Genomic DNA, 27273 nt, shown 5'->3' with positions numbered 1-27273 from the left:
GTAGAGGTGGGGTTTTGTCATGTTGTCCAGGCTGGTCTTGAACTCCTGGCCTCAAGTAATCCACCTGCCACAGCCTCCCAAAGTGCGTGGATTACAGATGTGAGCTGTTGCGCCTGGCCTAGAGCAGCTCCATTTTTAATGGCCATTTGTATGTATGTATTTATAGATGTAACATTTTTTATACTCTTATAGATAATTGAGTTTTTCCCTGTTGATGGACATTTACATTTTGCCTTGTAGGGGAGGAAAAATTTCTCCCTACCCTTTTAGGATTTCTGGCAAGGCCTAGGAATTAAACCAACGTGAGATAGATTAACAGGAGAAAAGCATGCACATTTTATTTAGTGCTTTTTACATATTACATACCTTTTACCCTCACAAGAGGAATGAAGACTCAAGGAAGTGGCTTGGCCTGGTTGATTATATACTAGGTCCAAAAAAGAGTGGCAATTGTGGAAAAGTAACTAGGAAGGTAAGGTTTAGTTTAGCAAGGTTTCTTCATGCAGATTTCTTTGGGCTTGGATTTCCTGTGATAAGAATGTTTCTTTCCTCCTCGTAGAGAGAGGACATCTTTCATACAGGAGTTTCATCATCTGCTTTCAGGAAAAAGAGGTTTGGGTGGCCTTCTTACACCTGCTGTTTTTCAAGTGCCTTTAGCCCAAAATAATCAGCATGCTAAAGTGGAATGTTTTGGAATGTTGTGTCTTGAACTCCTTCACTCTTATATTTTGCTGTTAAAACAAAGCTGCAGCAAATATATGTGTATGCAAGTCATTCCACAAAAATGCCAGTGTGTGTGTAGGAAGAATTCTTAGAAGAATGTGGCTGTTCAATTTTGATAGTGCCAAATTCTGCTCCATAGAAGTGGTGCCAGTTGTACTTCCACCAGCATGTGTAAGCGTTTTCTTTCCCATGCCTTGTGGCCAGGATGTTGCCACCCTTTTCCCTTGTTGCTTGTCTTATAGGGGACAAATGGTTTCTCAGTATATGTTTACGTCTTTTAATCTGTTTACAATCTACATTGCATTTTCTGTGAAATATCTGGCCATATCTTTTGCCAGTTTTTCTATTGTGTTTTATAGAATGTAGCCACTGTTTATGAGTTAATTTTTTTTGTAGTTTTCCATTCCTTTTTTGACTTTATAGTGATTTTTTTAAACCAAGAAGAAATACTAATAGCTCTTTTTTTTTTTTTTTTTTTTTTTTTTTTTGAGACAGTGTCTCCCTCTGCCACCCAGGCTGGAGTGCTGGAGTGCTGTGGCATGATCTCTGCTCACTGACACCTCTGCCTCCCAGGCTTGAGCAGTTCTTCTCATTCAGCCTCCCAAGTAGCTGGGATTACAGGTGCGTGCCAGCAGGCCTGGCTAATTTTTGTATTTTTTAGTAGAGATGGGGTTTTGCCATGTTGGCCAGGCTGGTCTTGAACTCCTGGCCTCAAGTGATCCACCTGCCTTGGCCTCCCAAATTGCTGGGATTGCAGGAGTGGGCCACCATGCCCAGTCTAACTAATGGCTCTTTTCATTTATGGATTCTAGCTTTTGAATCATTTTTAGAATTGTCTTCCTCACTTCAAGTTTATGTTGTTATGGTTTTATTTTTTACGTTTAAATCTTTCCTCAATCTGGAGTTTGTTTTGATAATAAGATGTGAGGTATAAATCTTAACACCTCCACCTCCAATTGGCCACCCAAATGCCTAACACCATTCATTGACTAATGGCTTCTTCCTCTATTAATTTGAAATGCCACTGTTGTCATGTACTAAATGCTTACATTCTTTTCTTTTCTCTTTATCTCTATGTTCATTGCCAGCAGCTAAACCTAGTTTGTTATCATAAAATGTAAAAATGTCTGGAAGGGCTAGTTTGATTACTCTATTTTTTTTTCTGTCAGTTTTTTTTTCTAGGTATTCTTGCCAGACTTTATTTCCAAATGAACATTAGAATCAACTTATGCAGGTGAAAATTCAACAAAAATCATGCTGGCAGATCTTTTTCTCCTTCTCTCTCCTCTCCACTTTCCCCTTTCTTTCTGTCTGTCTGTCTGTCTCTCTTTCTCTCTCTTAGTTAGAATTTGGTCTGTTTCTTTATTCAATACCCCAATATATGTTCATTAGGGTTATACTGTATATACTACACATACAGTTTTGTTTTGGATATTATTTGATAATAAGAATTTTACCACATCATTAAAAAAAGTTTCCCCAAACTATAATTTTTGATGATTGCATTCTTCCACTATTCAAATGTTTATTTAACTCTTTCTCTCCTGGAGTAGGGTTACGTTCCATTTTAGGTATGATACTGCTTTAAGATAAATTGTTTTAAGATAAATTTCCATAGACAGGTCAAAGGATGTGAATATATTTAAGCCTTTTGATGCCTGTTACTGAATCTCATTCTGGAAAATATAACTATCATTGCCCTTTTTTTCTCGTGGTAAAAAAATACATAACAAAATTTACCATTTTAATCATTTTTAAATGTACAGTACAATAGTGTTAACTGTGTGTACCTCTTTGTGCAACAGATCTCTGAAACTTTTTCATTTTTCAAAATGGAAACTCTGTACTCATTGAACAGCTTCCCAACTTCCCCATTCCTCCATCCCCTACCCCTGGTAACAATCATAGAAACTATGATTTTTATGAGTTTGACCACTTTAGATACCTCATATAAGTGGAATCATGCTTATTTTACTTAGCATGATATCGGTGCTCATGCATATGTAGCATGTGACCCAATTTCCTTCTTAAGGCTGAATAATATTTCATTGTATATTTGTACTACATTTTCTTTATTATGTATCTGTCAATGGAAAGTAAGGTTACTTCCACATCTTGGCTATTGTGAATAATGCTGTAATGAACATGAGTGTGCAAATATCTCTTTGAGAGCCTGTGTTCACTTCTTTTGGATATATACCCAGAGATGGGATTGCTGGATCGTATGGTAATTCTGTTTTAATTTTTTCGGAACCTCCATCCTGTTTTCCATCATGGCTTTACCAATTTGCATGTGCACCAACAGTGCACAAGGATTCCAGTTTCTCTCCACCTTTGCCAACACTTGTTATTTCCCTTTTTTTGTTTTATTTTGTTTTGTGGTGTTGTGTTTTGAGACACAGTCTCATTCTGTCACCCAGGATGGAGTGCAGTGGCTCAATCATAGCTTACCATAACCTTGAACTCCTGGGCTCAAGTGATCCTCCTGCCTCAGACTCCCAAAGTGCTGGACTTAACAGGTGTTGAGCCACTGTGTAAGACTGTTTTGCCTGTTTTTGATAAGATTAGTTGTTGAGTTATAGGACTTTTTAATATATATGTTCTGGATATTAACCCTTTATTGGATGTTTGGTTTGCAGATATTTTCTCTTATTACATAAATTGCCTTTTTTTGTCTTTTTTTTTCTTTTCTCTTTTTAAGAGGCAGAGTCTTTCTCTGTTGTCAAGACTGGAGCGCAGTGATGCAATTCTAGTTCACTGTAGCTTGAACTCCTGGGCTCAAGGAGTCCTTCTGCTTCAGTTTCTCTAGTCATTTCCTTAAAATAGAATTACAGAGCTTATAGGCTTCAATTTGTCTGTTTCCTAGAGAGGTTATAGATGTTATTAGCCATTTGTATTTCCTTCTTGAGATTGTTACTTATCTACTTTTTACAGTCGGGATCTTAGTGTGTCTTGCCTTCTCATTGTTCTCTGCCACCTTCCCTCCATGGCAAATATTTACTTTTTCTATTTTGCTTATCATTTTGGTTATGTTGGATCTTTTAATGTTATTTTCCAGGTGACATTTTGGGGGTAATTTGCATGGCTTTGTGTGGCTTTCGGTACTTCCTTCTTTGTATCTTTTCTCTTTAGACACTTGTAATTGGTACTAAAAATAGTGATTTCAGACAGGCTATTAATTTACATGCCTTGGCTCATAAGCTTCGTGAGTGTGTTTCATGTTACGGCTATATACATGTAAATGTCACTTTTAAAAATTATTTAAGGCCGGGCTCAGTGGCTCATGCTTGTAATCCCAGCACTTTGGGAGGCTGAGGTGGGCGGATCACTTGAGGTCAGGAGTTTGAGACCAGCCTGGCCAACGTAGCAAAACCCTATCTCTACAAAAAATATAAAATTAGCTGAGCATGGTGGTGCACATCTGTAGTCCTAGCTACTCAAGAGGCTGAGGCAGCAGAATCGCTTGAACCTGGGAGGTGGAGGTTGCGGTGAGCTGAGATCGCACCACTGCACTCCAGCCTGGGTGACGGAGTGAGACTTTGTCTTAAAAAAAAAGAAAATTATATATATAAATATATATATAAAAAATATATAAAAAATATATAAATATATAAAAAATATATAAATATATAAATAAATATATATATAATATATATAAAAAATATATAAATATATATAATATATAAATATATAAATATATAAATATATAAAAAATATATAAATATATATATATATATATAAATATATAAATATATAAATATATATAAATAATGTGTTCTTGATAAAGTTTTGGGTTGGGAACTTATTAACAGGATGAAATTTCACCCATTGTATCCTTAGTTTATTTGGAGGCATGGTGGTGTGGAAAAGGAGCTTATGGTCCAATCAGGAGGGTTTAAGAAATAAAGATGGTAGTTTATCCAACCCACTAGAATCTGTAGTTGGCTAGAAATAGTGTCACTAGAACAGGAGACTGCCTTACATTGTATTCCCAGCATGCAGTTCAAGTATGTAGTAGGTACTCCATATTTCTCATATTGCACATATATCAATCAAAGACTTCTAGCATTAATAGAGTCAGATGGGTTTGGATAGAAAAGACTAAGAATTAGAGAAGGAACATGGTTTGGCAGGGAGATAGGAATATGGTCTAAATACGCTTATAGTCTTACATATAATCACTGAAAATCTGATCTGTAAATAGAAGCGAAATTGGTACTTTGCTCCTGAGGCATGTATGTAAGAATGTGTGTGTATACATAGGTAGAAGAGACAGTGTTGGTTAAATTTTTTCCTTGAAAGGATATTGGGTGTAGTGCTCAATAAATACTTAAACACGTTTTCAATACTGTTCTATTGAAGTTGGTTATTTACTTCTTTTATTTATTTATTTATTTTTTTGAGACAGAGTCTTACTCTCTTGCCCAGACTGGAGTTCAGTGGTGTGATCTAGGCTCACTGCAACATCTGCCTCCTGGGCTCAAGTGGTTTTTGTGCCTCAGCCTCCCAAGTAGGTGGGACTACAGGCATGTGCCACGACGCCTGGCTTTTTAAAAATATTTTTAGTAGAGATGGAGTTTTGACGTGTTGCCCAGGCTGGTCTCGAACTCCTGAGCTCAGTCAATCCACCTGCGTTGGCCTCCCAAAGTGTTAGAATTACAGGCGTGAGCCACTGCCTGTGTCCAGCCAGTTATTTACTTCTAATGTGTTCTGAGCCTAGGAGACATGATAGTCTCAGCACATTTTAGTAGTAGTTTTTAAAAAACACATTTGAGAAGGTCAAGAAGTATGTTCACAGTAGTGGAAAGTGCTTGCTACTAGTAAACCAGAACAAAAATTCTGTAAAGAGGGAAAAATGCAAACATTTTGCCTGCCTGAGACATTTAGCAAAGGGATGATCCGTCTTCCATTTCAGTATGGAAGTTGGAATATTCCATGTGGAAGTTGGAATATTCTGTATGGAAGTTGAATATTCCGTATGGAATATTATTTTATTGGGACCCAGAATGATGATGATGACGATACCACACGGCCTTTCAGAACTCTTACTAATTTTCTACATATTATCTCATTTCAGTCTTTCAATGCTGCAGGGAGGTAGGACTGGTACATTTTCATTTTATATAGGAGGAAACAATCTGAATGGTCACGACTTCCCCAGATGTACTCTGCTGGATGTGGAGAGCCCTGCAAAAGCTTCATCCCAAATCTGTTGTCTCTAAGAAAATAATCTGGAGTCCAAGAAAAATTTACACTGCATTTTTTTTTTTTTTTTTTTGAGATCGGGTCTTGCTCTTGTGTCCCAAGCTGCGGTGCAGTGGTGCAGTCATGGCTCACTGCAGCCCTGACCTCGTGGGCTCAAGCAATTTTTTCTGACCTAAGCCTCCTGAATAGCTGGGACCACAGGCGCACACCACCACGCCTGGCTAATTTTTTTATTGTTTGTAAAGGCAAGGTCTTACTATGTTGTCCAGACTGGTCTTGAACCCCTGGGCTCAAGTGATCCTCCTCCCTCGGCCTACCAAAGTGCTGGGATTATAGGTGTGAGCCACTGCCTGGCCTAAACTACATTTTTTAATTAGTTCATAGGGCTAGGAACATCTCATACTTTTTAAAGAAATGTTTTCTTTCCAAATAATTGAAACAAAATTGGAATCTGAAGTGGCAGAGCTTCAGCTTTGCATTATAATTATTTAAGTTTTCCAGCGGGGGTTTTACTGGGTCATTTTTAGTAATACAACTACTGTGGTTACCAGCAACAACATTTATTGTTTTCTGTATGCCAGGTTCTGTCTAATGCTTTTCATGTTTCATTTTTGAAAAATTTCACAGCATACCCTGTGAGCAGGTGCTAATAGTATCCCTGCATTACAAATGAAACAGGGCATGAAGGGACAGAGTAATAACTTTTTCAGGGGCACACAGCTTGGCACAGACAGATCTGGAATTTTGATCTGTAATGTCTGGCTAGAGAGTACATGTCCTTACCCAGCTTATACCTATACTACCTAAAAGTTGCAGACAATCTTCCTTTTTCTTGCAAAGGTATTGTTCAAAAGCACAGTACAGCTGTGGTAGGAGCCATGGAAAGGAGCACCAAGCAGTATATCTATATCAGAGTCTGGCCTGTGTGTCTGATCTTATGCATCAGAATTAATTGTAAATTAGTTCAGAATACTGAACCTGAAGTCATATCAAGATTCAAAATTGGGCTTCATCATTTTCTGGTTGTGAGACACTGGATAAGTCATTAAACTTCTCTGAGGCTGATATCTCACATATGCGTGAAAATTAGGTACAATCTGTTACTAGTACTGGTGCTCAATAGATACTGATTTTTGAAACTGAATATTAGAGATTTCTGTAAAATGCTAACTCAGTGGTTCCCAGTTTAAACGAAACATTATTTTATTTCTTTTTTTTTTTTTTTTTTTTTTTTTTGAGACGGAGTCTTGCTCTGCCATCCAGGCTGGAGTGCAGTGGCCGGATCTCAGCTCACTGCAAGCTCCGCCTCCCGGGTTTACGCCATTCTCCTGCCTCAGCCTCCCCAGTAGCTGGGACTACAGGCGCCCGCCTCGTCGCCCGCTAGTTTTTTGTATTTTTAAGTAGAGACAGGGTTTCACTGTATTAGCCAGGATGGTCTCGATCTCCTGACCTCGTGATCCGCCCGTCTCGGCCTCCCAAAGTGCTGGGATTACAGGCTTGAGCCACCGCGCCCGGCCGAAACATTTTATTTCTTTAGAGACAAGTGAGATATTGGACATAGTGCTAAATAAGTACTTCATAGACACATTTTCGATGCTGTTCTATTGAAGTTAGTTATTTCCTTCTTCTTCTTTTTTTTTTTTTTGAGACAGAGTTTCACTCTGTTGCCCATCCTGGAGTGCAGTGGTGCGATCTAGGCTCTGAGCCTGCTCTCAGGCCATTCTGGAGAAACAAACATACAACTAGGCTGCTGTAGTAGAGTGGATGTGGTGAGAGGTTTATAACCCTGGCTGAGGAGGAAGTGAGCAACCCTGGCTGGGGTCTTCAGAAAAGAATTCCTAAAGTAGGTGACCTTTGAACTTGGACTTGAAAGCTGCTATTGACTGAATGTTTACATCTCCCCCACCCCCATTATCCACCACTCCAGCAGTGGTAGATAATGCTGAAAGATTTGGGTTCCAGGGATGGGGGTTGGGGGTGGAGTTGAGGAGAATTGGGGTGGGGTTGAAAAGGAGTGGGGTGGGGTGGAGGAGAATGGGAGGGCTGGTACAATGGATTCCAGGCCTGTGGGAAGAGGGGAATGGTAAAGGGAAGGCAACCGGAAAGGGAGACTGCCCTTTGAAGAAGTTGTGGGTGTTTTAAAGGGAAATTTGGATTAAGTGATGGGAATTTGCTTGGCTATTCCCAAGCAAATATTCCCAAGCAAATAGACTATAGATATTAAATTTGACTATTGTTTTTAGTTCCTCAGTAGAGAGGATGAGTAGTTTGGCATTTGTGTGTGTTTGTAAAATGAGAGCAGAAACCAGAGGCAAGGGAGAATAACTGGATTTGCTATGCCTGTGGATGCCACTGGTTTTAGTTAAGATGCTTTTAATGCAAAATGTATTTTAATAGTGATATCGTAGAGTTTGACCTTCAAGAAGCTCAAGTCTGTAAGCAGTAATTCACTTTAATGTGTAAGAGCCTTGCAGAGAATAAGAACATATTAAATATTTGTAGAATGAAAGTATTATACTTTCCCTGGGTGGTATTATAGCCAGAAAAGCAGTTTAGTCTAGAGGTAACATTTTTTTTTTTTTTTTTTTTTTTTTTGAGACGGAGTCTCGCTCTGTCGCCCAGGCTGGAGTGCAGTGGCCGGATCTCAGCTCACGGCAAGCTCCGCCTCCCGGGTTCACGCCATTCTCCTGCCTCAGCCTCCTGAGTAGCTGGGACTACAGGCGCCCGCCACCTCGCCCGGCTAGTTCTTTGTATTTTTTAGTAGAGACGAGGTTTCACCGTGTTAGCCAGGATGGTCTCGATCTCCTGACCTCGTGATCCGCCCGTCTTGGCCTCCCAAAGTGCTGGGATTACAGGCTTGAGCCACCGCGCCCGGCCTAGAGGTAACATTTGAGTGAAATTGTAGTAACGCTGCGATTTTAGAATTTTAACCAGTGATTTCTAAGGGCCAACCTGAAGTTGTGAGTGCTTGTTTTCATCATGGAGTGTCTTGACTATGGGACTGATTTGTGCAGCTTCTGGATCTGTTAACTATTCTTGCTCAGGTTCTCTTGAGAAATGATTTTCATTTCAGAACAAAGGTTCCTCGACCTGAGAGTCGGTCAGTGCTTTTCTTCAGGTCATTGTTGAGGGGGAAACCTATTGGCCAAGCCTGCCTCTCCTGGTGACTTTATAGTGGATTGACACTGCTGATTGTGTCAGGGATTCAATGAAAATCCTGACTGATGGTAAAGAGGACATGGCACGTTTCTATTGGTTTAGGGTTTTATTTTTCCCAGCATTACCATCCTTTCCCAAACTTACTTCCTTTTGTTTTTTAGCCTTCAAAAGGGGCCTCTGGTTCCAGGAGCCCAGTCTTCCGCTTGGCTGGGCTCTGACTGGTGGGGCTGTGGTCACTGCAGATGACATTCTCTTGACTGGATTATTAAGTTCATGATGATGACTATAGATATTAAATTTGAAAAGTAGTGAAGTCTGATGAAGCAACCAGCTTTTCAAAGGCACTTTGTGAATTCCCTCCAATCCAAAGTGGAGCAGGAACCTCAAATAATCGCTGGTTAGACTTGGTATTATTAAATAATCAGCTCCATTTTGGCAAAGGGCAATCTCCCTTTCCAGTTGCCTTCCCTTTACTATTCCCCCCTTCCCGCAGGCCTGGAATCCATTGTACCAGCCCTCCCATTCTCCTCCACCCCACCCCACTCCTCTTCAACCCAACCCCAATTCTCTTCTACTATACCCCAATCCACGGAGCCCAAATCTCTCAGCATTATCCACCACTGCTCCTTATCACCAAATCCCATAGCTGCTCTTCCCTGTCCACCTGCTTGGCATCCCCACAGCCTTTGAAAGTCCAACACTCCATTTCTTAATTCATACCTTCCTTTCCCCCCTGAGATGTTCACATTCCACGCTCATTTCTCCATGTTTCTCCTATTCTTTTTCCTGGGCCTTCTAAACAGCTTCATAGCTTCAAGTATCACATGTCCTCAGGTCTCCTAAACCTTGATATCCTGCCCACCTCTTTCTCTCAGAAATCCATATGTCACTCCTGAATCTACCCACATCGACATCCCACAAGGACTTGGTGATGGTTTTAAAACATGTTCACACATTCATTGATACTCCTCCCTCCAAAAGGTGTTCTGATTCCCCTCTCCTTGAATACGGGCTGGCCTTTTCTATTCGTATTTCTAACTAATACAGTGAGACGGAAGTGACACCATCTGACTTCTAAAGCTAGACCATAAAAAGCCACACAGCTTGTGCCTGCCTCTCTTGGAACTCCTGCCTTAAGAACCCTGAGCTAACATGTAAGAAGCCTGGGCACCCTGAGGCTGCATGCTGGAGGCCAGACAGACAGAGGCAGGTGCCAGGAAACCTTGGTTGCTAGGTCTTCCTGGTGTCAGTAGCCCCTCATGTGAGTGGGTGCACCTTCAGATGGCCCTGGCCTCAGTCTTCAAGTCCCCCCCAGCTGAGGCTGAGTGGAGCAGAGAATAGCTGTCCCCACCAAGCCATGCCCAAACTGCAGTACTGTGACTGTAATAAATGCTGTTGTTTAAAACCACTAAGTTCTGGGCTGGCTTGTTATGCAGCATTGGATAACTGGAGCAGACCTTAAATACGATATACCCCCCAAACAAATGCGTCATCTCCATCCCTTCATCTGCTCTTCTATATTTTCTTTTCTTTTCTTTCTTTTTTTTTTTTGAGACGGAGTTTTGCTCTTGTAGTCCAGGCTGGAGTGCAATGGCACGATCTTGGCTTACCACAACCTCCGCCTCCCGGATTCAAGCTATTCTCCTGCCTCAGCCTTTCGAGTCGCTGGGATTACAGGCATGTGCCACCATGCCTGGCTAAGTTTGTATTTTTAGTAGAGATAGAGTTTCTCCATGTTGGTCAGGCTGGTCTCGAACTCCCGACCTCAAGTGATCTGCTCGCCTCGGCCTCTCAAAATGCTGAGATTACAGGTGTGAGCCACCACGCCTGGCCCTTTCCATATTTTTTGTCTCAAACTTCTCCATTCAATCTGAGATTTTCTGTACTCTTCCTTTTCCTCAGATGCCTTGAGTCCTCCCTTCACTGCTCAACATCTGACTATTCCAACCTGAGCCTTGCAGATATACAGCACCCACACCCCGTGATGCCCACTATGTGGTTTGAGGTTTCATAAATGCCTCCTTGCCCTCTCATACGTCTGCATTCTTGCACATGCTGAATCTTCTTTGTAAATTTCTTTCCTTACCATTCTCTTTATTCTCTCACCACTTCAAATCACTGGAATAGGGAGGCCCAAGGAGAGGGAGAGAGATGGAGGAATGGCCAGTCAGTGGAACAGTCAGAACACACACAACATTTATTGATTAAATTTGCTGTTTTATACAAGCATGATTTACGGCGCACCAAAACAATTACAGTAGTAACATCAGGCCTGGAGGAGTTGTTTATGCCTGTAATCCCAGCTACTGGGATCGCTTGGGCCAGGAAGTGGCGGTGTCAGTGAGCCGAGACTGTACCACTGCACTCCAGCCTGGGTGACAGAGCGAAACCCTGTCTCAAAAAAACAAAAAAACAAACAAAAAAACCCAACCAACCAACCAAAACAACCCCCCGAAACAATTATGATAGTAGCCTCAAAGGTTTCTCATCACAGATCATCATATACATAATTTGTGTATGATTTATGTCTTGTATTACATTTTGTTCTGCAGGAATAATAGAAAAAAACCCCTGAAATGGATTCCCTACTTTGTTTATTAGTTAATTTCATTGCTACTTCAAAGCTAATTTAGGTGTTTTTTTTTTTTTTTTTTTTTTTTTTGTTTTGGTGTGTATGTCATGATTCAAAGCACAGAAGAAACATTTTGGATTATTAATTGAGAATTTAAAAAATCATACTTCATTAGTTTAGCTATTTGGGTTTCTCTGTATGAATTTTGGGCCAAGGAGAAACATATAGAAGCCACAGCAACTTTCCTTTTTCTTGATTCAAAGGTGTCATAATTTAAAAACTTATTAGAAGATGAAGAGGACATTTGATTTTTCATTCTCACTTAAAGGGAGAGGGAAGTAAGCGGTGAGTCAATTGCAGTTCAAATCTGGTGCCATCCCAGGACATAGAGCTCTGTCATATTGTCACGTCCACCTTGGGTGTTGCGCACATTGGTCACCAGCGAGGGTTCGACTCCCGAGAGCCTCACCTGTGTCTAGAGCTCGCGGAGGCTGCGGGCTGGGCCTGCCTCTTCCACAGGAGTCCTGGGAGCCCTCCTGATACTCCCTATGGGAGACAACAGGGTGCCTTGCTTCTGTGTCTCTCTTGCTTCTCCTGACCAAGTTGCCTGCCCACCCAGTCACCCTTTAGCTTTTGACGATAATGTTATTTTTTAGAATTTTAAAGGTGTGTTCATTTTCCCACCAACACTCCTACTTCATAGCCTTATTTTGTGCAGTGAGCAAAAGAAGATGTGATTGTGTCCTTCACAGTGGGGCAGGTTCTGCTCATCCTTTTTGTAGAGGTTGGAAAAGGTGAGTGAAAGGACGCAGAGGGAGAGATGGGGATGGTTTGGGCCTTTCTGTTATTGAAGAGTTTGAAATTTTTAGTTCTTTTCAACCAGTTCTATGTGGAAAGAAAGGTATTTTATTTGATAGTGATACTAACATTGAAGGAGTGTTTCCTAGGGCCTGGCTCCCGCCAAACACCTATGGGCAGCAAATGCCCTGTTTGTCCTTCACATCAGCCCTGGGCAGATGTATTTTCTCTTTTCCTGTTTCACTGATGAGGGAGCTTAAAGTTTAGGGAGATTAAGGAACTCCCCAAGATCATAGAGTTTATCGCCAATGTTTTACTGCCTCTCCATAATATAGAGAAATCTTACCTTAAATGAATTGGTTACAGATGTAAATTTGCCAAAATGGAGGTGATTTATTTAATAATACCAAGTCTCAAATGTTGGGGGTTTTAGCTTTGAATTATTGAGTTAACCTCTAGTAGAATGTTATGATGCCAGTGTAGCCAAACAAGAAAAGAGAAAAAGTCTTGCTGTTGTTGATTTTTAAAAGCGCCTGGGACCTAAGAGGGCAGAAGGCAATGATGAGATGTGGAAAGTGCTGGAAAGGAAGCATTCTGCTCACCTCTGTCCAGCCTTCTTGAGGGATCATTGCTTCCTTTGAGGAAATAGTTTTTCCTACCAAGGCAAGACACTCTGCTTATTCCAAGGGAAGCCAATGGACAGCCCACCGTGCAGGCCCCATATCTTGGAGGCAACTGTGGTGCCATTAACCTCCTTCAGTTCCTGGAACATTGCAGTCAAAGCAGCTGTACTTAATGTAGTTCGTATTTTCCTATGCTTGAAGTAATTCTTTACCATTTTTTGCGTAAGTTGTACATAACCTTAGTGGAGACACCTGTGAAAGCATAGAAGTAAGACATTTCTTTGTAATAAAATCCTAGTAACCTCAGCACTCTCCTCCTATATTTGTTAGTGCCTAAGAGTCTTCTTTAATTTAATATACATATATATTCTGGGTCAAATGTGCTATCAGAAACATAAACACATTCTAATGAAGGTAATTACTAATTTTATTCACAAATGTTTTTGTGTACGCTCCCTTTCTCCCCTCCCCTGCGCACACCCCGTCAAGTTGATATTCAGGTTCTTAATCACAAGCATTTACTTGCCACACAGGCTGTCTTTGGCAGGCCTATCAAGTTTCCTCAATTTGAAGGAAACCTGAGACCTGCTTGTGCCTGACATCTTTTTTTTTTTTTTTTTTTTTTGAGACAGAGTCTCACGCTTTCACCCAAGCTAGAGTGAAGTGGCACAATCTTGGCTACTACAACATCTGCCCCCCAGATTCAAGCAATTCTCTTGCCTCAGCCTCCCAAGTAGCTGGGATTACAGGCTTGCGCCACCACGCCCTGCTAATTTTTGTATTTTTAGTAGAGACGGGGTTTCACTGTGTTGACCAGGCTGGATCTCGAACTCCTGACCTCAGGTAATCTACCCTCCTCGGCCTCCCAAAGTGCTAGGATTACAAGTGTGAGCTCTTGGCCGCCTGACATCTTTCATGTGAGAGATCTTTAGAGCTAGATGTACCAGTTACTCTTTTGGATATTAAATGGTAGTGGGTGTTTTTTTTGTTGTTGGGAATGAGTGTTGAGGAGGAAGGAAGTTTTCACCACAGCATTTCACACCTCCTTTGGTGCTGCCCTTCAAGTTTGCTTCTGCCCATGTGATTCTGTCGGTTACTAGCAAGGGTTGGTCTGGCTTCTTCATCCTCCTGCTGAGGATATGGCTGGCCTCTCTCCCCGGTCAGCTCTCTACCTCTGGGTAGGAAAAGGTATTCAAGATTCACCTCTTGCTCCTGGGATAGGGGGCATGAAAGGCAGGTCTGATCGTCTCCCTTTCTCGAGCTGTTATTGGCTATTTAGAAAAGTCTGTTCTAGAAGGTGTGTCTAAAGCCTGGGTGTTACCTTTCTAGCTTTGCAGTATTCTATTTTTGAACTGACAGAGAGGTGCAGGGCTCTTGTTTATATTGAAAGCTGCTTACCAGGATGTACTTGGATCTCTTCTGACAAAAATCAACATAAGTGCAATTAACATTCATTGCCTTGCTTTTAACTTAATTTGCTTTCTATTTCATTTAGCAATGGATGTATTACAAAGTGACCTTGTAATTATATCTTACACCTGTCAAAAGACAAAATTACAACAAATTTAGTTACAGATCTAATTGGCGTTTATTCATTATTTTGGAAGTGGGCAGCCTCCATTCTATAAAACAGATAGAGCTTCCACTGGGCAATGTCAGAACCGTGCCTTTTATAAAGGAACAAGGAAACAGAACAATAGAAAGAAAAGGCTGATTGGTTAACAACAAGTTACTTCAGGTTACTTCTTTGTTAGGGTTAAAGCAGAGGAGACTTTCTTATTATGCTGATTCCGGTAGTTTGGAATCTCCTGTTTCCAGAAAAAACTGATCTTGTTTTGAGGATCTACTGCTTCTTTAAAGTTTCAATATGATTATGTGGCAGTTAGCATGAGTGACTCACTTTGGTGTGGTCTGGCTCTTGGGGCTTAGTGCAGGAGCTTAGTCCAAAAACAGTGGCCTCCCATAATTTTTGTTAAATGTACTTTAAAAATCACTTTGGCTGTTTCTTCAAGTTTTAAGCCTATTCTTTTTAGAGGTAAAATATACTTTTGTTATTTCTCTTTCCCATTGTAAGAGTTTGTTCTCACGTTAATAATAAAGACATACCTGAGACTGGGTAATATATAAAGGCAAGAGATTTAATTGACTTACAATTCCACATGGCTGGGGAGGCCTGCAATCATGGCAGAAGGTGAATGAGGAGCTAAGTCATGTCTTACATGGTGACAGCAAGAGAGAGCATATGCAGGGGAACTGCCCTTTATAAAACCATCAGATCTCATGAGACTTATTCACTCTCACGAGAACAGCATGAGAAAGACCTGCCCCCATGATTCAATTACCTCCCACCAGGTCCCTCCCACAACACATGGGAATTATGGGAGCTACAATTCAAGATGAGATTTGGGCGGGGACACAGCCAACCCATATCTTTCTTCTCCTGGCCCCTCCCAAATCTCATGTCCTCATGTTGCAAAGCCAATAATGCCTTCCCAACAGTCCCCCAAAGTCTTAATTCATTTCATCATTAACTCAAAAGTTCACAGTCTAAAGTCTCATCTGAGACAAGGCAAGTCCTTTCCACCTATGAGCCTGTAAAATCAAAAGCCTGTAAAATCCTAGATACAATGGGGGTACAGGCATTGGGTAAATACAGCCATTCCAAATGGGATAAATTGGCCAATATGGAGGGTCTGTAGGCTCCATGCAAGTCTGAAATCCAGTGGGGCAGTCAGATCTTAAAGCTACAAAATGATCTCCATGTCTCACATCCAGGTCATGGTGATGCAAGAGGTGGGTTCCCATGGTCTTGGGCAGCTCCACCCCTGTGGCTTTGCAGGTACAGCTTTCCTCCCAGTTGCTTTCATGGGCTGGTATTGAGTGTCTGTGGCTTTTCCAGGTACACAGTGCAAACCGTTAGTGGATCTACCATTTTGGGGTCTGGAGGATGATGGCCGTCTTCTCACAGCTCCACTAGGCAGTGTCCCAGTGGGGACTCTGGTAGGGGCTCCAACCCCACATTTCCCTTCTACACTGCCCTAGCAGAGGTTCTCCATGACAGCCCTGCCTCTGCAGCTAACTTCTGCCTGGACATCCAGGCGTTTCCTTACATCTTCTGAAATCTAGGCAGAGGTTCCCAAATTGCAATTCTTGACTTCTGTGTACCTACGGGCTCAACACCAGGTGGAAGCTGCCAAGGCTTGGGGCTTGCACCCTCTGAAGCCACGGTCGGAGCTATACCTTGGCCCCTTTTAGCCATGACTGGAGAAGCTGGGACACAGGGCATCAAGTCCCTAGGCTGCACATAGAGGGAGTGCCCTGAACCTGGCCCGGGAAACCATTTCTCCCTCCTAGGCTTCCAGGCCTGTGATGGGAGGAGCTGCTCTGAAGGTCTCTTGACATTCCCAGGAGACATTTCCCCCATTGTCTTTACATTTGTCTAATGTTTGTCTCCTCATTACTTATATAAATTTCTGCAGCCAGCTTGACTTTCTTTCCAGAAAATGAGTTTTTCTTTTCTACTGCGAATTTCCCAAACTTTTATACTGTGCTTCTTCTTGAATGCTTTGCCACTTAGAAAGTTCTTCTGCCAGATACTCCAAATCATCTCTCTCAAGTTCAAAGTTCTACCATTATCTCTAGGGCAGGGGCAAAAAGTCACCAGTCTCTTTGCTAAAGCACAGCAAGAGTCACCTTTGCTCCAGTTCCCAACAAGTTCCTCACCTCCATCTGAAACCACGTCAGCCTGGACTTTATTGTCCATATCACTATCAGCATTTTGGTTAAAGGCATTCAACAAACTTTCCCACATTTTCCTATCTTCTTCTGAGCCTTCCGAACTGTTCCAACCTCTGCCTGTTACCCAATTCCAAAGTTACTTCCACATTTTTGGGTATCTTTACAAGCAGCACCCCACTATACCAGTGCCAATTTATTATTTATTAGTCTGTTCTCACACTGCTAATGAGGAGACATCCTGGAAAGTGGGTAGTTTCTAAAAGAAAGAGGCTTAATTGACTCATAGTTCCACATGGCTGGGGAGGCCTCACAATCATGGTGGAAGGCGAATGAGAAGCAAAGTTGTGTCTTACATGGCAACAGGCAAGGAGAGCGTGTGCAGGGAAACGGCCCTTTATAAAACCTTTGTAAAACCATCAGATCTCATGAGACTATCACAAGAACAGCATTGGAAAGACCCACCCCCATGATTTAATTACCTCCCCCTGGGTCCCTCCCACAACGCATGGGAATTACGGGAACTGCAATTCAAGATGAAATTTGGATGGGGACATAGCCAAACTCTATCACCTATGTAGTGGCAAATCTTTTTTTGTTTGGTTTTGTTTTAATAATTGGATATTTCTTTTATATGAGACTGTAACAACACTTTTTGCTTCATCTTCTCTGTGTAAATAACTTAAGCTTCTTAATGGGTACAGCTAAAAATTTGGCCTTGTTAAAGGAGGAAAAAAATAGGCTGAACAGTGGGAGGTGAGGAGAACTGTGTTTGCTTTTAGGTTAAAAAAAGAAATGATTTTTCTCTATACAATGGAGAAACATGGCCCAGAAAGTGGAATGGCATACAGCTGTTTCTTTGTAGTTCTTAAGTCTTCGAGCATAGGCATTGCTTGTATCAAAATATAAGTGGGTTATGATGACCTCCCAGAATCGAAGAGACTAAAGCTTGAAATTGGAGTAACTGATGTTCCCCAAAGCCCAGAGTGAGAATGTGCTTTTATTTAGCATTTTCTCTTCAGCAAAATCTGAAGAGTGCTTGTTACGGAGAGCAAAACTTTTACTTGATCTTTTATCAGAAAATTAAGAATATCTAGGCTGTTTTAGATACTGGATTTAAAACTGTTGTATGATACATGTCGAGGGTGATGCCACACAGTGTTGACATCAAATCCACTAAAATCTCACTTAAAAACAATTTAGAGCAGGGCGCGGTGGCTCACACCTGTAATCCCAGTACTTTGGGAGGCCGAGGCGGGCAGATCACGAGGTCAAGAGATCGAGACCATCCTGGCCAACATGGTGAAACCCCGTCTCTACTAAAAATACAGAAATTAGCTGAGCATGGTGGCGCTTGTCTATAGTCCCAGCTACTCGGGAGGCTGAGGCAGGAGAATCGCTTGAACCCTGGAAGCAGAGGTTGCAGTGAGCAGAGATTGCGCCATTGCACTCTAGCCTGGTGACAGACAGAGACTCTGTCTCAAAAAAAAAAAAAAAAAAAAAATTTAGGGCCAGGTGCAGTGGTTCTTGCATGTAATCCCAGCATTTTGGGAGGCCAAGGCAGGAGGATTGCTTGATCCCAGGTGTTTAAGACCAGCCTGGGCCACATAGGGAGATTCTGTTTGTATACACACACGTGCGTGCGCACACACACACACATACACACACAAAATTAGCCAGGAATGGTGGTGCACTTGTAATCCCAGTTACTTGGGAGGCTGAGGCAGGAGGATCGCTTGAGCCTGGGAGGTTGAGGCTTCAGTGAGCTGTGATTGTGCCACTGTTTTCCAGCCTGGGTGACAAAATGAGACTAAAAAATTTAGAGGTGGAAAATTTGTAAGTTTTAATAAAATGCCACTTACTTTTTAGCTCTGGTTTGGAACATGACTTATAGATAGCAATAGTAGGGAGATTAATACGGTTACCTCTTATGGCAGTCTCTCAACTGAAAAGTATAGTTATCTTATTTTTAGATTTATAGATTTCTGTAAACCTTATTTTAAAGTGAGTTCCTGACTACTCTTGTGGCGTTTATTTTATCTTTACAAGCATTGGCAGTAATAGTTGATTTCACTTCTGATTATGAAGTTAATAGGAAATAAAGTACCAGGGGTGTGTGGGGTGTGTGTGTGTGTGCGCGCGCGCGTGCATTTTCCAGGCCCCACTGTCTTGAAGAGGCTTGATTAGGCATTCAACAACCCCTGCAGATATAAGGATGATGGTGGGGGCTGGCAGCTGGGGTAGCCGCTGCCACATGTAGTGCTAAAGAATCAACAAAACAGGACAACAGAGACTATGTAAATAGTTTAGCTATCCCAAACAAGGTCTTCATTGTTCTTTCTTTTTCATCCTTTGGTGGCTAGCTGTCCTTCCTACTAGTGTTGACTGTTTGTCATGTACTCTGTCCACCGGAGTCACCCGTAAGACCAGCCGAACTCTGTTGAGAGTTTTGGAGTAAAATTCTGACTGGACGTGTTTATTTGTGCTTTTTGTGATCGGCAGTGTTTCAGCAGCTCTTAGGGAACCTCATTCTCCCCATTCCATCAGCGAGATCTCCCTTATCTTTGCTGAGATGCATGGTTAACCATTTTCCCAGGCTCCTCCCTAGCACCTGCGGTATCTTAAAAATGGACTTTTAACTTCCAGGAGCAATACGTGAACACAAGAGTTATGGATAAAGATAGGCAAGAGTATACATAAGGAGAATTGTGCAGGGACCTCATCTGGTGCAAGTTTGGCCAACCTTTTCTTAGTGATTTTTATGCCTGCCCATGTAGGCCAGTGATTCTCAAGCTTGTTAAAACAAGACCTCACACCCTCAGAGGGCTTGTTAAAACAGACTGCTGACCCCACCCACAGGGTTCTGGTTCAGTAGGTCTGCGGTGAGGACTGAGAATTTGCATTTTTAGCAAGTTCATAGGTGATGCTGATACTGCTGGTTCAGGGACCACATTTGGGAACGCGATATAGCATGGGATTTTTTTGTGTGCCTTTTGAAAAATCAAATGCTGTCATGCTTGTATTTCTGCATTTTTCATCAGCTCCGTGTCATGGAGCACTTTCTGTGCTAGTACATATTGATCACTTCATTATTTTTAACTTCTGCATAGTGTACACGTGTATAAATGTGCCTTAATTCTATTAATGGATACTTGGTTCTTTCCAGTATTTTTTGTTAGCTATTATAAATAAATCCTGCATTGAACATCTTTGTTTATTCCTCCTTTATGCAGCTATGTTTGTCTAGGGTAATATGGGGAAGTGAAATTGCTGAACGCGTGTACTTTTTGTTCTATTTTTGTTTTAGTAGATAATGGGACCATCATTCTATGATGCTCACCACATTAATGCCCAGCCTTAGGTAGTTTGTTTTATTCTCTGCCTAATGTCAGGCTAACCCAGAGTTGCTAGGAAAATCATAAATGTGCTTACTAGACCCTTTATAAATTGAACCTGAAATGGGCTTTGGGCTGCTAGCCAGTTTTTCTAAGTCTTTTGTAGACTACCTAAAAGCAGGGATAGTCAACTGTTTTTTTTCCCCTACCAGCACACCTGGTAAATAAGAATTGCCCTTAGCAACAATGGCTCACTTAGATGAACTTCCAGGGGCTATGCGTCCAAGTATATTTTTTTGCACGACTTCAGTGCTAGACTTTTCCAAACTGGATGTTCTTACCTCATGTTAGCTTCCATTTATGTATAGCCAAATACAGCATTCTTTGTCCCCTCTGCCTTCTAAACCAGTTTGTCCTGTTTCTGTTCTGGGCAGTGATGTGTGTTAGGTGAGTTGGGCTATAGGCAGGGCAAGTGGGTGTTATGTCCTAGCATTACCCTTTTAAAGTTTTTGGAATTCATAAATTAAAATTGGGTAGGGGAGAGCTCGTAATGAGTTGTCTACTCCTTGTTTTGCCAAGTTATTAAAATCAACTAACAAAAAGCCACCATGTTTTTTATAGATACAAGATTTTTAACACTCCTCCTCCCCCTCCAAAAAATCAGGAAAAACATGATCTCAGAATAAAGGGCATTACTTTTAAATTTAGTTTCAGGAACATTGTGGGTTTTTTTCCCTCCTCCTTTTGTCTCAGACAAGTGAAAATACTGCTGTTGTCTAGAGTTGCCCTAGGTTGTACAGAAACTGAGTCATTTCTTGAAGAGAAGATTTGAGTCTGTATTACATTTTCCTAATTAGTTCCCTATTAGTTTGTCATACTCTGATGATGTTCCTATCTAATAGTAACTTCTGGGGCATGAAGTGGGCCTGGAATGTGCCGTACTCCTGAAAGAAGAAAAATTCTTATGATTCTTACAGTCACCCATTCCCATTCCCATAGCACCTGCTATGTGCCCAGCACTGAGCTGAGTCCTGGATACAGAGAAGTGGGGGAAGGTGTTCTTGCATTTCGGCTGCTTCTTCATAGTCCAGCTTCTTCAGTAGCACATAGGCAACTTTCCCATGAAAATGTGTTCGACCTTTTGTGGTGCAGCTGCCGTGCCAGCTCAAAGATCACTTGCCATCAAAATCTTTACATAGATTCATCACTTCTGGACACATGCTGGGATTAAACAAGATTACTGTTTTATCTTTGAGCCTCTTGGAAGAATCTGCTTTTCACTTAACTGTTCATGCAGGGCAGAGTAAAGCAAAGAAATCCTTTGTCTTGTAAGGAAACTTTGATATCTGTTACCTACTTCTGTGCTTTTGCTTTGGATGTGAAAATACTCTACTAAATGGCAACAAAATTTGCACTAATTTTTAACACCAGTGCTTCCCAGATAAAGAGTGACCCTCCAGGAGTTCTTCAGCTGAGCCTGAGTTAGTTGCTCATTTTGAACCTCATGTGGTGTGTAGAAATGAATTAAAAAATAACCCACAGAGTAACTCATTATAGTCTTAATCCTTTCCACACAACCAGGATATAAGGGCTTATTAGACTTTAAATAGATACTATGCTTATTAGATTTTTTTTTTTTTTTGCTTGTTATAACTTACTGGACAAGGCGCTACAGGGAATGAGATGACCTACAAATTTAGAGAATCCTTAAGTTTGATCAAAATGCACACCGAATGCCATGTAAAAAATGCACACAAGAGGCCATGTGAAGGAGACAGTCCACCACCTGCCTGCCCCAAAGAACTGGTTGTGGTCTTCCTTTCTGGGTGACTCTGATAGAAAAGGTGTTTTTGAAGGAGGGATGGGTGGCTGTGAGTTGTGTGTGCCTCCCATGAACTTCCCCTGGAAGACCACTGTGCAGAATCCTAATAAATATTTAATGTAAGAGGAGGCATCTATCTGGTATCTTTCATAGCGCTGAAGGGTGTGCTGCAGTTGCTATGGAGAGGCGGGTGCTGGCTCAGCTGTGTGACAAAGACAGGCCCTTCAGGAACAGGAGCAGGAGCGAAAGGTCATTTAACCTCAGCTGGAAGTCCCTAGTTGGTTCTGATGAGTATTGATTAGTTTCTTTATGGGCTCTCCCATATTCCAATATGTGTAACATTTTAAATTGTTCATTGTTTTTTCAGGCACTGTTTTATTTTATCAGAATTTGGCTTCTAATTGCAAAATCCTAGCCTTGTATGTTGGTAATATAAGATGTAATTTATGTACTAATTGGAATATTATGATATTCTTCATAGTAGGAAAAAGAATAAAATATTATGATATATGTAATATTACAAAATATTATACAAATTTTTCCTGACAGAGATTACTTTCCTTTGAAGAAGATGAAAGCTCTGGTTGATTCTGATTATACCCTCAACATTTTTAGAAGCTGATTACAAAATTTGTCATGTAAAATTAAAATTTTGATTGTGTAAGAGATATCCTTTGGGGGAAAAAATGTAAATTTTAGAGTATTTTACATGGATTTCACCTTACATATTCATCAACAAATGAACTAATATGATTTTTGTGATTGTTTAAAATGTTAATTTTTATGTTTCATGAACATTACAAGAACATAAATGACATTTTTCTGAAAAGTATTTTGCATATTTGTCTGCTTTGATGTTTATATGGTGGAATGTACTAAAATCTTAATAAATGTTTAGCTTCCTGTTGCAATGGAACTGTCAAATCATTAGTAAGTTTTTTATTGTTTCTACTTTCTTAGTTCCCTGAGTTAGGGTTATGTGATACTAAGTTCTAGAAATGATAATTTTTGGTTGATCAGTTGGTCGCTTTTAAAATGATGAACATTTTGTTAAATGATGAAGCTTAAAAAAAGAAAGAAATGAATCCATGGCTCCTGCACGTAAGGAAGGTGTAGACAGGTGGCGGATGCTAGCATATGAGTTAGCTGCAGTAAGCTATTCATATATAGGGTGGTGCTGTGTATAATTAGCTCACTGTGGGTGGCTTCCTGCCAAGTTTTAATGAGTTTTGGTCGAAGAGAAATGTATGTCCCAAAGGAGCAAAACTTTTAATTGGGGTTATACATATGTCTGTCAGTGAAGTGGAGGGTTGTGTTTTCAACCCTGGACCTTCATTTGGGATTTGTAGCAGTAAAGGCAAACAGAGATGACTTGACTTTGGGTCCTTATGTTAGGGTTTAGGCCTTCTCATTCTGGATACAACTTCTCGAAGCCTGGCTCCAGAGAGGGGAAAAGAAGTGAGTGATTTGACAAGCATTGTTCTTGGTGGTATATACAAACTCCTAGATTGATCATATTTCATCTTTTCAGCAGCTGCCTTAATAATTTATAGTGATTTTCAGATGGGAGATGTGAGAGTCCATGAAGTAGGTACTTTCCTCCTAGTTCATAGTGGAGTCAAGATCCAGACCCCATCTGTTTGATTCCCAAGTTCATGCTTTGTGATCATGGTCACCAGGTGCTTGAAGACATGGCAGCTGACTTGGAGGGTGTTGCTCTGTTGATTGGTGAGCTACCTGCCTTTACCTCACTTCCCCTGAGTGTGTGCACCCTTGCGTGCACATGAGGATAGACATGAATGTCTGTGCACGGTCTTAGCTCTTACTGGATTCTGGGCACAACAGTCAGCAGTGTCATCAAGTTAAAGTTTCTATAGATTATTTCTCCTTCCCTATTCTCTTTTAATGGGACTGTGAGGGAGAGTGTAGGGTTAGGAAGGGAAGGTTGAGTTCTGCCCGGGATCAGTCTAATTGTGCTTTGCTTTGTGACAGTGTCTCGCTCCGTTGCCCAGGATGGAGTGCAGTGACATGATCTCTGCTCACTGCAACCTCCAGCTCCTGGGTTCAAGCAATTCTTGTGCCTCAGCCTCCTGAGTAGCTGGGATTATAGTCGTTCGGCACCACACCTGGCTCATTTTTGTACTTCAGGCTGGTCTTGAACTCCTGGCCTCCCAAAGTGCTGGGATTATAGGCTTGAGCCACTGTAGCCAGCCTGGTTGTATTTTTTGTCTTCCCCTTTTTGCTGACCCACTTTATTTTCTGGATGTGGTTCTTGACTAGAGAGAGGCTCTTCACAGTTAAGCCTTTATTACTGTGGACCAGCCTAAACTTAACTTAATGTCCGACAGGCTCACTTCCCAGTTTTTCCTCTACACAGGTGTGGGGTGGATGAGAATCCCTCTTATGACTAGGCTAACTGCTCTCTGTAAGAAGATATAGACCTGATTTGTGCCTTGGGGAGCTCACGGTTAGTACGGATTGCAGGCGTGTGAGCGTTAATTGCAACACATGACAGAATAACATCACTGTTAGAGACTGACCCATGCCGTTTAAGAGAAAGAAGTGATGCTGGTGAGAGATTCCAAAGCATTTTCATAAAAGACAAGCCACTTTCCTTGGAGCTCAACTTTTTAGAATTTTGATAGGCCTAGGGAAGAACATTCCAGATAAAAATGGTGTGACTATTGTCTTATTATCTATTGCTACATATCCCAAAACTTAGCAGCTTAATAAAAAAATTATCTTTTTATTTTTATTTATTTATTTATTTTTTTGAGATGAAGTCTCGCTCTGTCACCCAGGCTGGAGTGCAGTGGTGTGATCTCAGCTCACTACAACTTCTGCCTCCCGGGTTCAAGTGATTCTCCTGCCTCAGCTTCCTGAATAGCTGGGACAACAAGGCACGCACCACCACGCCCAGCTAATTTTTGTATTTTTAGTAAAGATGGGATTTTACCATGTTGACCAGGATGGTCTCGATCTCCTGACCTTGTGTTCCACCCGCCTCAGCCTCCCAAAGTGCTGGGATTATAGGCGTGAGCCACCGTGCCCAGCCACATTTATTATCTCACAGTTTTTGCAGGTCAGGAATCTGGGGCTGGCCAGCAAAGTGCTTCTGGCTCTGGGTCTTCCATGAGGTCGCAGTAGAGCTGTTGGCTGGGGCATGAGTCATCTCAGGGCTAGAGGATCTGCTTCCAAGCTCACTTGAGTGGTCATTGACAGCAGGTGCCAGTTCCTCATCCCAGGGACCTCTCCATAAGGCTGCTCACAACACGGCTTCCCTTAGAGCAAATGATGCAAGAGAAAGGGAACCCAAGAGCTGTATTATTCTGTTGGTCACACAGACCAACCCTGGTGCCACGTGGAAGAGGCCTACACAGATATGTGAATACCAGTGATATTGGGGGTCATGCAGATGACCCACTGTGTAATGAGCAAGGAAAGGTACAGGGCGTCTGTAGCTGAAATTTAGGGGATTGATTAGGAGTGATGTCTGGGAGGTGATGCTGATATGTCGTGAGTTGCATAGAGTATAAATGTGATGTGGAATTAACCTTCAAACAGCTTAGTCTAGTAGTGGAGTTACATTTTGTATGTAACTGTGGAAAGTGATACATGCACAGAGGCACAGATGATCCATGTGTTGCTAACACTGGGTGGTGTGGTTCATCCATGCCTCATAATGTCTAGATTGCCATGATTGATACTCTTTTTTTTTTTTTTTTTTTTTTTGAGACGGAGTCTCGCTCTGTCGCCCAGGCTGGAGTGCAGTGGCCTGATCTCAGCTCACTGCAGTCTCCGCCTCCCGGGTTTACGCCATTCTCCTGCCTCAGTCTCCCGAGTAGCTGGGACTACAGGCGCCCGCCACCTCGCCCAGCTAGTTTTTGTATTTTTAGTAGAGACGGGGTTTCACCGTGTTAGCCAGGATGGTCTCCATCTTCTGACCTCGTGATCCACCCGTCTCGGCCTCCCAAAGTTCTGGGATTACAGGCTTGAGCCACCACGCCCGGCCGATTGATACTCTTACACGCATGCACACACACACACGCACGAGTTGTATCGCGCCTGAAAATGCTCCTCCTGGTCTCTTCTTCCTGCCAGTATGACAGAACTGCCTGAGATTGTTGAGTTTAGGGTGAAATCAAATCTGAGGTGACCTACTCGTTAGTTTGGTAGTGTAGACTTCCCCATCGTTTTCCTGTTGCTGAGCGGTGCAGGAGTGGAAGCTGGTGGAATAGTTTGCTAGAGTGCAGTGCAGCTAACCCTTTTATTTACATCGTGTTGTTTAGAATTTGTTACCACGTGCAACCAATTCATATAAAAATAGATTACATGTGGGAGTTGTATTTGTGTGTGGTGTGCATCCAAGTCAGTGTTAATTTTAAGTGAGTGTCCTGCACTCTGGATATTTTTTGTAGCTACAAGGAAACCTTAACCATTGTTACTTAAACGATGGATTACTTTTCAAAAGTTGTTTAATCTCTTTCAGGTCATTAATGGCTTGGAGGAGACTAATAAGCACAACCATTGAATACTACTTTATGTCTGAAAAAAGAGTTCACGTTCCTGCAGAAAGAGAGCTGCTTTCTTTAGTTAACAAGGTGGAGCTGGTGTTCCCAGTGGTTCCGGTTCTAATAAGACTTGATGAGTCAGAAATGATGTTATTCTGGAGACAATTGTGGAGTAATTAGAATTTTACCTCATTTTAATTAAAAGATTCTAACGCTAACCTATCTTCCCAGGTGTTTGGGGAAGGCGCAGGTAGGTCTCCTTGCCAGTGAGGCTACACTACTCAATTCAGGGGGTGACCTCAGGAGAGCCCAGGACTTGGGCCTTAGTGAGGTCTCACGTTCTCACCACTAAACAAAGAGAAAGCATTTATACAGGCATCGAACCAGCGCAGCATCTGTGTGTCACAGCTGGACTGGTGCTGAAAAAATCACCAGGGCCTTAGCATAAAACAAAGGCTGCTTTATTGTGTTGAGAGCATAAATAGGCTTCTTTTCTTTTTTCAGTTAGATATGAAATTAGAGTTCCTTACTGCTAATATGGAGCCTGCTAGATTGAGCTGTTTTGCTGACTTCTGCCGGATAATCAGAAGAGCCGGGTGGGGTCCCCTGGCTGGGTGACTGGCAGTCAGGCGTCCCCCCCCGAACATCAGGCTCCCCATTTCTAAATGTCTTTTATTCCTGTCAAGACGGTTAGGATTGAAAAATGCCATTGTATTTTATTTGATTTTGATAATAACACGAGATCTGTCCTCTTAACAAATTTTTAAGTGTATAATGCAGTATTGTTACC

General features: G+C 41.7%; 1 protein-coding gene and 1 long non-coding RNA gene across 4 annotated transcripts in view; one reads left to right on the top strand and one right to left on the bottom strand.

The window, feature by feature from the left end:
- TPD52 (tumor protein D52) overlaps nucleotides 1-27273 on the top strand; it is a 140773-nt gene that overhangs the window by 6576 nt on the left and 106924 nt on the right. The window lies entirely within an intron of this gene.
- Nucleotides 8-22541, bottom strand: LOC117079548. Its single transcript, XR_004435495.1, has 3 exons — nucleotides 22529-22541; nucleotides 19449-19454; nucleotides 8-127 (listed from the first exon to the last, which is right to left on the bottom strand). It is a non-coding gene; the product is annotated as an uncharacterized LOC117079548 (long non-coding RNA).

The sequence above is a fragment of the Trachypithecus francoisi genome, unplaced genomic scaffold (genome assembly GCF_009764315.1).
Source record: "Trachypithecus francoisi isolate TF-2019V2 unplaced genomic scaffold, Tfra_2.0 Lachesis_group7, whole genome shotgun sequence".
Taxonomy (NCBI): Eukaryota; Metazoa; Chordata; class Mammalia; order Primates; family Cercopithecidae; genus Trachypithecus; species Trachypithecus francoisi.
The sequence above is the reverse complement of the archived record's forward strand: the minus strand, read 5'-3'. Positions and strand labels throughout refer to the sequence as shown.